The sequence below is a fragment of the Stegostoma tigrinum genome, chromosome 37 (genome assembly GCF_030684315.1).
Source record: "Stegostoma tigrinum isolate sSteTig4 chromosome 37, sSteTig4.hap1, whole genome shotgun sequence".
Lineage (NCBI taxonomy): Eukaryota > Metazoa > Chordata > Chondrichthyes > Orectolobiformes > Stegostomatidae > Stegostoma > Stegostoma tigrinum.
Window position 1 is genome coordinate 11,449,162 of NC_081390.1, and position 12,751 is coordinate 11,461,912.

At 43.2% G+C, this 12,751-nt stretch overlaps 1 protein-coding gene across 9 annotated transcripts in view; it reads left to right on the forward strand.

Annotated features, from left to right (window-relative positions):
• The window catches only part of rassf4a (Ras association domain family member 4a), a 199,285-nt gene that overhangs the window by 12,619 nt on the left and 173,915 nt on the right, over positions 1–12,751 (forward strand). For 5 of the 9 annotated variants that reach the window (XM_059640308.1, XM_059640315.1, XM_048563390.2 and 2 more), the window contains exon 2: positions 6,941–7,085. The exons of 1 other annotated variant lie outside the window; for it this stretch is intronic. The gene's annotated coding sequence lies outside the window, so the exon portion shown is untranslated. The remainder of the gene's footprint in view (positions 1–6,940; positions 7,086–12,751) is intronic. 3 more of the 9 variants (XM_059640309.1, XM_059640314.1, XM_048563397.2) reach the window with 1 other exon arrangement.

Genomic DNA, 12,751 nt, shown 5'->3' on the forward strand with positions numbered 1-12,751 from the left:
TAGGTTAGTTGCTGGTTGCTGTGACTCTCCAGGTATTTTGATCCCATCTTTAAGTAATGCCAGTGGAGATTCTTCCTGCTGCTAGACGAGGACATTGACAGGAGCATTAAGCTCACAAGTGCTGCCCCAGGAAATAACCCACATTGCAGGCTGATTGACGTCATGCTCTACATAACTTCTGGCAGCTAGTTACCACATCAGGGCAGCCACCTCTACCTGCATAAGAAACACAGTAACATCTGAATCAGGAGAATGAGTCAGCCACTCAGCCCCGAATTCAATAAAATTATGCCTCGTCTGATTATAATGTCAAACCCACATTTCCGCCCACCCTGATCATCTTTCTCCCCCTTGCTTAACAAAACCTAATCTACCACCTCCTTAAAAACAGTTTCCACCTCCAGCCTTCCCTCTGATTTTCCTCTCGATTCTGCAGCATTGGTTCCTAGATCCGGAAGTCAATAACATGAACGGCGTGCATGGAATCTTGGACCAGACAACCACACCACTTAGTGGGAACATCGGCTTCGGTCACCTTTTCAGGAACAGAGTTCTAAAGACTCAGCGCCCTTAGAGAAAATGTCATCGAATTTCTGTTCTAAGTGGTGACACCTGATTTTTAAACAATAATTGCACGAAAGGAAGCAGCCAGGCCACATCTACCCTGTCAAGGCAGTGAAGGATCTTGTACGTTGAAATCAAGTCACCTCTTACTCAACTCTAGAGGATTCAAGCCCAGACAATCCAACCTTTGCTCATAAGACCATATGACATAGGGAGAGAAGTGAGTCATTCAGTCTATCGACTCTGCTGTGCCATTCAATGAAATCATGGCTGATCTGATAACCTCAACTTCTCTTTCCTGCCTTATATCCATCAACCTTTCTGAGTTAAAGATCTGTCTATATCACCCTTGAATGTACTGAATGACCTAGCCTCAACAACTGTCTACAGTAAAGATTTTCACAGATCCACTATTCTCTGAGAGAAGAAATTTCTTCTCAGTTTCATTCATGTCTTAGTTGGGCAACACTTTATTCTGGGAAAGTGCTGTTTGGTCCCAAACTTTCCCAATGAGGGGAAACAACCTTTTCTGCTTCTAGCCTGTCAAGTCCCCTATGAATGTTTTATGTTTCAATAACATCACTTGACATTCTCTCAACTCCAATGAGTGTGAGCCCAATCTACTCAATCTGTGCTCAGAAAATAGTCCCTCCATACCTCGGATCCGACTACTGAACCTTCCGGGAACTGCATCCAATGCAGCATATGGTCCCTTAGATAAGGGGCCCGAAATTGTTCACAGTATCCCAGCTGTGGTCTAACTTGAACAAGACCTCCTCATTTTCTGTACTTAATTCCCTTTGAAATAAAAATCAACCTTTCATTTGTCTTCCCTGTTACTTGCTGAACTTGGATGCCAGACTTCAGTGTTTTAATGCACAAGAACTCTCACAGTAGATAACCCCCATGCCCTCTTCCAGATATTAGACTTGTAAACTGTGCAATTCACCTTAGAATTGAGTGTGTACTTATTTTTTGGCTTCAGAGGCACCATGGAGGAGAATGAGCCCTGAGGTAACATCAGTGAGGTAGGCTGGAGGCTAAAGATGGCACCTGAGGATTCGTTGTGGGCTGGGTCCAGCACTGGTGGCAGAGAAGCAGTGTCAGGAGGGCACTACAGTGATATTGACTGCGGCAACAGTCTCTGATGTTTGGGTGCCCAGATGGCAAGGGTAAATTGGCCAAGTAGTTAAAGATGGCACCTGAGAATCGGCCACTTCAGTGTTAGTTGGGTCTGGCAAGGCGTTGGTGGTTCTGAGCTCATGCTCAGATGGACTTTTCTTGAAGCCATTTCTCTTCATCTTCTCTTATTCTTAAATTATCAAAAATTGTGCTGGATTATGGAGACAAATGAAAGCTTTTCACTGTATTTTTATTGTATTTCACTGTAAAATACACATGACAATAAATAATTAATTCATTCAATAAAACTGCAGATGGGCTGAGTTTCTCCCATTTATTCATGGTTACGGAGCCAGGGTGGATGGAGTTAAGAGACAGCCATAATCCAAGAACAGATAAGCGACACTGAAACGCCTACTTCTCATCCTTTGTTCTTATTGCGAAGATGAAAACTTCTGTTTCATTGTCATATATTGAATCCTCAAGCTGCCTGAATATCTGTTGAAGTACAAAGCTCTGAGTGACATTTCAGATTAATTTCCTCCTCACAAAGGCTATTTTTGAAGTGTATAAATCATTATACTGGAATATGCCCTTTCTTGCATTCCAGCAATGTAGGAAGGAAAGCTACGCAATTTAATCACTCCACAAAGTGTCAAAATACTTCCAAGGTGGAATTGATAGCGATCCAATTGTTTTAGTGTGCTTAATGCTCGACATGCCTGACACTGCAATCAACCAGGCAAATAGATTGCTGAACTGTAGAGGCAAGACAAAAATGTGTCAAACTCCCGCTTGAGTTTGGCAGTGCATTAGTAGGGCCACACCTTGGTCCTGTGCCCAATTCTAGTCTCTGGGAAAGGAAGACATTTGAACCCCCAAGGCAGTACAGTGAAGAACAACAAGGTCCAATGTGAGGTGCTGCATTTTGGAAAGGCAAATCAGGCAGAACTTAACAGTAAGGTCCTGGGGTGTGTTGCCAAAAAAAGAGACCTTAGAGTGCATAGTTCCTTGAAAATGGAGTCGCAGGTGGACAGGGTAGTGATGAAGGCATTTGGCATTTATTGGTCAGTGCATTGTGTATCGGAGTTGAGGGTCATGTTGCAGTAGTACAGGACATTGGAGAATTCCAAAGTGGCTGAAACATTTCATTCTAGTCTCCCTGCATTCAGAAAGATGTTGCAAAACCTGAAAGGGTTCAGAAAGGATTAGCAAGGCTGTTTCCAGAGATGGAGGGTTTGAGCTATAGGGAGGGGGTGAATAGGCTGGGGCTATTTTCCCTGGAGCATCAGAGGCTGAGGGATGGCCTTTTGGAAGTTTATAAAATCATGAGGGGCATGGATTGGATGAATAACTAAGGTCTTTTCCCTAGGGTGGGAGAATCCAAAACTAGAGGGCATGGGTCTAGGTGAGAGGGGAAAGATTTAACTGGGCCTGCAGGCCAACATTTTCATGCAGAGGGTGGTAGTTGTATAGAATGAGCTGCTAGAAGAAATGGTGAAGGCTGGTATAAATTACAACATTTAAAAAGATGAGTATATTAACAGATAATAAAATGTGAGGCTGGATGAACACAGCAGGCCAAGCAGCATCTCAGGAGCACAAAAGCTGACGTTTCGGGCCTAGACCCTTCATCAGAGAGGGGGATGGGGAGAGGGAACTGGAATAAATAGGGAGAGAGGGGGAGGCGGACCGAAGATGGAGAGTAAAGAAGATAGGTGGAGAGAGTATAAGTGGGGAGGTAGGGAGGGGATAGGTCAGTCCAGGGAAGACGGACAGGTCAAGGAGGTGGGATGAGGTTAGTAGGTAGAGGGGGGTGCGGCTTGGGGTGGGAGGAAGGGATGGGTGAGAGGAAGAACCGGTTAGGGAGGCAGAGACAGGTTGGACTGGTTTTGGGATGCAGTGGGTGGGGGGGAAGAGCTGGGCTGGTTGTGTGGTGCAGTGGGGGGAGGGGACGAACTGGGCTGGTTTAGGGATGCAGTAGGGGAAGGGGAGATTTTGAAACTGGTGAAGTCCACATTGATACCATATGGCTGCAGGGTTCCCAGGCGGAATATGAGTTGCTGTTCCTGCAACCTTCGGGTGGCATCATTGTGGCAGTGCAGGAAGCCCATGATGGACATGTCATCTAGAGAATGGGAGGGGAAGTGGAAATGGTTTGCGACTGGGAGGTGCAGTTGTTTGTTAAAAAACCTCCTGCACTGCCACAATGATGCCACCCGAAGGTTGCAGGAACAGCAACTCATATTCCGCCTGGGAACCCTGCAGCCTAATGGTATCAAAGTGGACTTCACCAGTTTCAAAATCTCCCCTTCCCCTACTGCATCCCTAAACCAGCCCAGTTCGTCCCCTCCCCCCACCGCACCACACAACCAGCCCAGCTCTTCCCCCCCACCCACTGCATCCCAAAACCAGTCCAACCTGTCTCTGCCTCCCTAACCGGTTCTTCCTCTCACCCATCCCTTCCTCCCACCCCAAGCCGCACCCCCATCTACCTACTAACCTCATCCCACCTCCTTGACCTGTCCGTCTTCCCTGGACTGACCTATCCCCTCCCTACCTCCCCACCTATACTCTCCTCTCCACCTATCTTCTTTACTCTCCATGTTCGGTCCGCCTCCCCCTCTCTCCCTATTTATTCCAGTTCCCTCTACCCATCCCCCTCTCTGATGAAGGGTCTAGGCCCGAAACGTCAGCTTTTGTGTTCCTGAGACGCTGCTTGGCCTGCTGTGTTCATCCAGCCTCACATTTTATTATCTTGGAATTCTCCAGCATCTGCAGTTCCCATTATCTCTGAGTATATTAATAGGAAGGGTTTGGAGGGATGCTGGCAAATGGGACTATGTTAAGTTAGAATATGTGGTCAGCATGGATGAGTTGGACTGAAGAGTCTGTTTCTGTGCTATACAGCTCTATGACTCTGTTAGAGCAAAGATGAACGTTTTGGCTTGTCAAGTTGCAGCTGAGGTGAGCCCTTGTAGATATAGGGGAGGCAGTGGCATCATGGAAATGTCACTGGACTAGCAATTCAGCGCTCCAGGCTAAAGTTCTGGGGACATGGGTTTGAATCGGACAATGACAGAGGGTGGAATTTGAATTAACTTTGGAATTTTTCATGGGAATACAGAGCTGGCCAAGTAGAGCCTGTGTTTCAAATCTGTTTGGTTTCCCAAATATCCTGTGGGAAGGGAAATCTGCCACCATTACCCAGTCTGACCTACATGTAATCCCAGACCCAGAGTAATGTGGTAGACTTTCAACTGTTCCTCTGGGTAATACATTTTGGCCTGTGTGGCAAAGGCCATGTTCTGTGAATGAATAAAAAGATGAAATGGCAAAAAGATGAGGTATCCTTTATATACCTTTCATGTCCTTGGGATTTCCTATTGAACTGTGGAGCCTATGAGCTATTTCTGAAGTATACTCATTGTGGTATAGGAAATGCAATAATCAGTTTGCTCACAGTAACGTCCCACAGTCAATGATCTGATAAACTACACCCAAAACAATTTTTGCTCATTTAAGGTATAAATATTGGTCAAACCACAGGGCTTCTCTACTGTTTGAAATAGAATGAGATCATTTATATACACCTGAGAGGACAGGTAGAGACCAAATCCTCACGGATTCTCACGCCACTGAGGTATCTGCACATTGAAGAAGAAATGGGGAAAATTCGCCAACAAAGAATTGTTATCATGAAATCTCTACTGTGTGGAAGCAGGCCATTTGGCCCATCGGGTCCCTAACGACTGACTGAACAGCATCCTACCCAGACTCTCTCCTGTACCCCTCCCTGGGTGAAAATATTAACATATAAGAACTAGGAGCAGGAATGGACCATTGTGCCCCTTCAGTCTGCTGCACCATTTGATGTGATCTCATCTCGGCCCCCAACTCCACTTTCCTGCCCGACTCTCCAGAAAGCTTCATCCCACTACTCATTAAACACCTACCTCCTCCTTAAGTTTTACTCCGTGTTTAGCATCCACTGCACCTCTGGGAAAGTGAATCCACAGATTCATGAATAATGTATCAGAAATAATGGGAAGAAAAAAAACAACATATTTTATAAAGTAAACTGAGTTGGTTCAATTTTTGCTTAAATTCCTCAAATGTAGAGAGTGAAACTGGGATTTTCCCTTCAATATTCCTGGCATACAGTAGGATTACATTCCAGGATTTTCCCAATTCCCAAGCCAGTGACTGACAAGCATTACAATTAATAGTCAGAAAAATCACAGCCAGCTAAGCAAATCTAGACAGCCTGGAAAAGATTCTTTGCCTCTCTGATGAAGGGTCTAGGCCCGAAACGTCAGCTTTTGTGCTCCTGAGATGCTGCTTGGCCTGCTTTGTTCATCCAGCCCCACACTTTGTTATCCACAGATTCATGACCTTTGGAGAGAAGTAGTTCCTCCTAGTCTGTGTTTTAAATCTAACATTCCTTATCCTGAAACAATGACTGCTTTCTCTAGATTGTCCCACATGAGGAAATCTCCTCTCTATATCGACTTGGTTCGTCTCCTTTAGCATCTTATGTGGTTCAATTAGATCTCCTCTCATTCTTTTAACCTCCAGAGAGTATCGGTTTAAACTGCACAACTCCTCATCTCTGGAAGCAAACTAGTGAACCCCCTCAACTGCCTCCAATACATGTACATCTCATTAGGGGATGATAAGTATACACGGTACTCCTGGGGTCGTCTCACTATTGCCTTGTGCAATTGCAGCAACACTTCTCTACTTTTATACTTCATTCCTTTTGCAATAAATGCCAAAATTCCATTTGCCTTCCTTATTACCTGCTGTACCTGCAGACTAGTTTGTTGCAATTCATGCACAAGGACACCCAAATCCCTTTGCAGCAAAGTACTCTGAAGTTTCCTTTCCATTTTGAAAATATAACTGCAGTAATCCTGGAAGAAAATTTGGATTTGAAGTATGTGTGGTTACAGTTTGAAACACAGGTGTGGGATGCAAGAGTTTGGGGATAGAAATGGAATATGCATTCATGAGCAGTTCTAACTTTGTTCAGACACTTTGGTCAGTTATTGCCCGCTGTAAATTGTCCCTGCATCTTTGTAAAACTTACTTTAACACCATTTTTGATCAGTTTTAAGTTGGTAAGTGGAGTTGAAATGCCCATCAGCCATGATTAAATGGCAGAGTGGACTCAATGGGCCAAATGGCCTTACTTCCACTACTATGTCTTATGGTCTTAACAGATTTGTTTTTTCATTTTGTCCTAAAACAGATAAAGTTAGCATCTCGTCAGAATTCCCTGAAATCTAAACTTTTATGAATTTCGGGAGATTTGGCTATGAATGATTCAGTTGCACATGAAAAGAGCACTGAGTGAGGTCATCTGATCTCAAGAATACCATCAAAAGGTGTGTGAAGTAAGTGATAATTCCAACTATTTTGTTGAGATTTCTCTGGATGTTCACAAGCTGTTGCCTTACTAAAATCCCTACTCTGCTTGCTTAATAACTTGCTTAACCCACCTTTGGCCTTTGTCTCATATTTTTATTTCAGCCGGGTTTCAAACTGTTGTGCAAGACAGCCTTCAGTGTGACTCTTACATAATCTTAAAAGAATCTTTTCCAGGCTGTCTAGATTTGCTTAGCTGGCTGTGATTTTTCTGACTATTACTTGTAGTGCTTGTCAGTCACTGACTTGGGGATTAGGAAAATCCTGGAATGTAATCCGACTGCGTGCCAGGAATATTGAAGGGAAAATCCCAGTTTCAATCTCTACATTTGAGGAATTTAAGCAAAAAATTGAACCAACTCAGTTTACTTTATAAAATATGTTGTGTTTTTTCTCTTCTGATATATCTTCTCAAAATGTAATTGATCAGTCCAAGCCTTTTGCTTATTTCTCTTGATGTATCACCTGTGCACAGTCAAGACGTTCATCTCTGTCAAGAGTGCTGTGTTAAAGTAGTTAGATTATAAAGTTGTCACCATAGTCTTACTAGTCTTAGAGATGACTGGTGGTGGTTTAACTCCCTGGAAAGGGGAGAGAGGTTGAGAGGAGTATCCTTCGTGATAGCTTGAGCCAGCGTGGGAATTGATACACACTTTTGGCATCATACTGCATCGCAAAGCAAGTATCCAACCCACTAAACAAACTGACCCCCATTAAATCTAAGTGTTTAACCATGACAATTTGAGGATGCTATGTTAATAATAGAAGAGATCGAGTTTAAAAAAAATGAAAGCTTTAACCGTGTAATTTTTTCCACAGCTTCCTGCCAGTAAATTTAGTCGGTATCACTGTTTGCAAATAAAAACTGAAAAAAAATTAAAGTGGGAAGTGAAATCACTAATAATTGGACCTCCCAATGATTAAAAATAGAGACTGAAAGAACTGCTTATGCTGTAAATCAAGAACAAAAACAGAAATTACTGGAAAAGCTCAACAGGTCTGGCAGCATCTGTGAAGGATAAAACAGAGTTAACATTTCGGGTCCGGTGGCCCTGCTTCAGAACTGTGCAAAGCTGACCGGCCCCGAACTGTTATCTCTGTCTTTCCTTCACTGATGTTGCCAGACCTGCTGAGCTTTTCCAGTGACTTTATTTTTATTCCTAATTAAAAATGGAGGGTGGATGTGGAACCACACTACTTTTGAGTTGCAAATTTGCTGCAACTCCACTTATCTTGCCGTCAATTTGAACGTATGGTTAATTGGAAGAAAATAGAATACAACCGATGCTGGAAACCTGACACAAACAGACAATGCTGGGGAAAGAAACAGAGGTATTCTGGCAAAATCCAGCAAACGGTTAATTGGAACAACTGCTAAAAGGAAAATTTGCTCACCACTGGGAGTTGGGAGTTCCTCTCAGATGAACTCTGTTTATAGGATGGTAGTAATCTAAGTGCTCAGAGCTTTTCTCAAATTTATATAAGTAGCAGGCAACACATCCCTTTTGTTTGCAATCTCAATGACACTTCCTACTGGAAACCAACTCATTCAAATCTGAGAGAGCAGCTGGCAAAACAACATGAGCTATTTATTGCAAAAACAGGAATTGCTGGAACACTTCAGCAGGCCTGGCAGCATCTGTGGAGAGATGTCAGAGTTAGTGTTTCGGGTCAATTGACCCTTGCTTAGAACAATTGTCAAAAGGAAAATTTGCTCATTACCAGGAGTTTGAAGTTCCTCGCCGATGAACTGTATTTGCTGTTCTGAGCAAGGGCCACTCGACCCGAAACATTAGCTCTGCTCTCTCTCCTCAGATGCTGCCAGACCTGCTGGGCTTTTCCAGCAATTTCTGTTTGTATTTCTGATTTGCAGCATCTGCAGTTCTTTTGGTTTTTATGAACTATTTATTTTGTGTTGTGTAAAGAACAGTGGCGCCAACCTTAAAAACTTTTCTTTCTTCAGAAAAGTTGTTTCAAAAGTGCCCCAGCATTGGAAATTAAATATGCCATTGTCAAGCATAAACTGTGTTTGAAGGAGAACAGAAAATGATGGAAACGTTCAGTCAACATCTATAGAGAAAGCAGATGTGTTAAGAACATGATGTTGTTCCACTAACAATCAATCACTAATAAACTTAAACTGAGCATCCTCACTTGAATATTGTCTGAAAAGTCCTGGCCATCTCTTAGTTTTGTAAAATGCAACTTTGGGTGAATAATATCAACTGTAAATGACAATTATTTGTGTTGTGTAGCAAGTAAAGGTAAAGTCACCATAGACTTACCAGACTGTAGGGCTGCTGTCATTAGACTGAGAGAGAGAGAGAGAGAGAGAGAGATGAGTGGTGGTGGTTTAATTGGGGGGTCACCACACCTTAGGCAAGGGGAGAAGTTGAGAAGGAGAATCCTTCATGATAACCTGAGCTGGTGTGAAAATGGAACCCATGCTGTTGACATTAGTCTTCCTCGCAAACCACCCATCCTGCCAACGGAGCTCACTGATCCTCTAGTTGTGCATAAAGAAACTTTTTTAAAGGATTACTTTGCTGTTGCGATAATAAGAAACAGAATTTGCAGCCTGCACATGTCTCATCTGTAGAGTTAATCATTCCTACTCTAGTAATGATCAATCTCCTGTAAACATGAATGCCAAAAGCTGGCCAAAAAGACCTCCATTTCTTTGGATCAACTTTGTGCATAAGCTGACCCCTGCCACTTAATTTCTTTTAGCCAAAAATGTCAAACTTTTTTTGTACTGTTTGCTGCTGAAGACGAACCCGACGCAAACCTACTCATTTGGTCTGTACAGCAGCACACCATAAGAGGTAGTTTGGGTGCATGGTGACAAGGATTCCATCTCACTAGTGCACACGGTGTCCCTGCCCAACCCTCCCACTAATACACCGACAGGCATTAAGAATCGCTTATGGACACACAGCTCAGTTCCAGCTGAAATACACTGAGAGTGCAAAGCAGGTGAATAATTCTGCAGCAGTCAGAGAATTCAACATATCAGAAAATGATGGTGACTGGTGAAAGTCCTCTGGACAGCATGAGTGGTTGTCTGGAAATAACTGTTGCAAACAGTGGAAAGCTGAACACATGGCTGCAGTTGGAAAATGAAGTGGCAAAGTATGTCAGTAAAATTGACCAGAACGGACCCTCGATTTCCCAAGGATCTATCCAAGTTTTCTCCTTGGAACAAACAAAAAAAAAGTTATCTGTTGGAGATTTCAGTGCCAGCCTTGTAAAGTCTTCCAGGTTTATGGAGAAAAATAAATTTGTACTCTGATAGAAAATCTTCAAATAAAAATGTTGTAATAAAAATAATGTCAGTGGCTTTTGTGCAACTTTTTTTAGGATGGGGTGGAGTTACCAGGAAAAGCAACTTTGCAATAGTAAGATGATGAGAAAATATTGCTCCAATAATAGTCGAATCCATATTTTTTGGAGGGAGATTTAGTGTTTGAAAGCCAGCCTTTACATTTCACATATATACTTGAGTTTGTTCTGGCGAGGAATGGTAACTCTATTGTTGCATTGCTAGAATCATTTGTCTTTTTGCAACCAAAAATGCAATTTTAAAACCTCAAACTAAAGCCAATGCTTGCCATCTCATCAAATACAGATTCCACCACCCCCCACTTTACCTGCTCCAGTTATTCTGTTTTTTGTGGTACTCCTAATCTATTTAGGCTTATTATCTGCATAAGGAACATAAAGAAATAGTGTACACTCAAACTGTTTACTTTATAAGATGAATGCAGTAAAGTCTTTTGATTGCATCATGAGCAATGTCCATTGGAATGACCCCCATTTTCCAATTGCTTGCCATTTCAATAAACCATCTTGCTCCCATGCTAACATTCCCATCCTATACCTGCTACAGTATTCCAATGAAGCACAATGCAAGCTGGAGAAACAACTCCTCAGTTTCCATGTGGGCACTTAATAACCACTAGGACTCAACATTTGAGTTCAATAACTTCAGTGCCTCACCTCTGTCTTCCATTTTGATTACAACAGTAGCCACCACCTCAGCCCCATTTTTTGGTGGGTTATTTGCTTTGCCACTCAGTAGAGATGGACCCACTTTCTCCTTTCCATACCTATATTCTTTGTCCCCCTATCCTTTACTACCTTTTGCTCTGAGAGCCCTCACCACCTGCTCCCAATCCCTCCTCCTTCCCCGCTCTGTTGACAGGATCAAAACCACCATTTTTAATCCCCTGTCACAGTACTGCTTGACCAGCTGGATTTCTCCAGCGCTTATCATTTCTATTACTGATGTGGCTGGCCTGATGCTACTTGCATTCCCTGGAAGATTTTGGCACACCCCATTTCTGACTGTCACTAGCCAGTGCAAATCCTTTCTTTTTATTTGCTTTGCAAGCATTGCCTTTCCCTCACTTCACCTATTGCCTTGGAAGCTACTTTTTATCTTGATTGGCAAAGGATGCTGTGCCAACAGAGCATGCAATTGTAAAGCTTTCCCACACTCTGTTCCAAGACAGATGCAGGTGGGATGACTCAGTGGTTAACACTGTTGCCTCACAGTGCCAGGGACCTGGGTTCAATCCCGGCCTCAGGCAACCGCCTGTCTGCGACACCACTTTTGAGAAACTATGAAGCTGCACCCTAAGGTCGCTTTGTTCAGCAACATGTCCCAGTGCCCTACCATTAAGTGTATAAGTACTGATGGCGTTTGCACCTTCTCCCTGTGTCTGCGTGGGTTTCCTCCTACAGTCCAAAGTGTGCAGGTTGGTGGATTGGCTGTACTAAATTGTCCATAGTGTCTAGGGTGGGAAGTGCAGAGATAGAGTAGGGAGTGGGTCTGGGTGGGATGCTCTTCAGAGGGGTGGTGTGGACTCAAGGGGCTGAATGGCCTGCTTTTACAGTTTAAGGATCCTATGATTCTAAAAGCAACACTATGATTGGCTAAACCACAAGTTGTAACAGTTCATTTGCCACCATCCCCCAGATTGACGTTTAACTCATATGATGATTGAAAAGAAGTGCAACTGTAATACTCGGCTTGATAGATATAAATGAAAGCAAGTTTGAGTATTTGGAACCAGCTGTGGTTTGATGGCTCATTTCCTGGCTGTGACAGGTTACTTGTGCGATGAACTTTGTCCTGGAAATGTTTCTGGCAGCAGTTTCTGCTGCATTCTCACGCATTGTTAATGATCATGAACTGTTAGATGCAAGCGAAAATTTAAAGGTTGAGCTTTCCAATGGCTTAAGTTAGTGAGTAACTGAGAAGCCTGCTCTCTGATTTGCAGGTTGATGCTATGTTAAGTAACAAAACCAAGATCTGGCAGCATCTGTGGAGAGAAATCAGAGTTTAACGTTTCGGGTGTGGTGACCCTTTCTCAGAACTACATTAACTAGCCTTGGGTTGGCTGGGAGTTTGCCTGTAAAATTGACCACCACATCCATAAATTGGAAAGATTGGCAGGGGTTCCCCATCTTGTTACCACTGCAGGAAGTTCAGTGAAGACGCTACTATCTTCACGATGTTGTTAATATTCTGCTGATAGCCACTGTCAGTCATCCTATGGATGGTTACTGAAGAGCAACTCACAGCTGTATCTTACCAAGGAGTTGATAAAGTGAGGAGGACATCTACTTT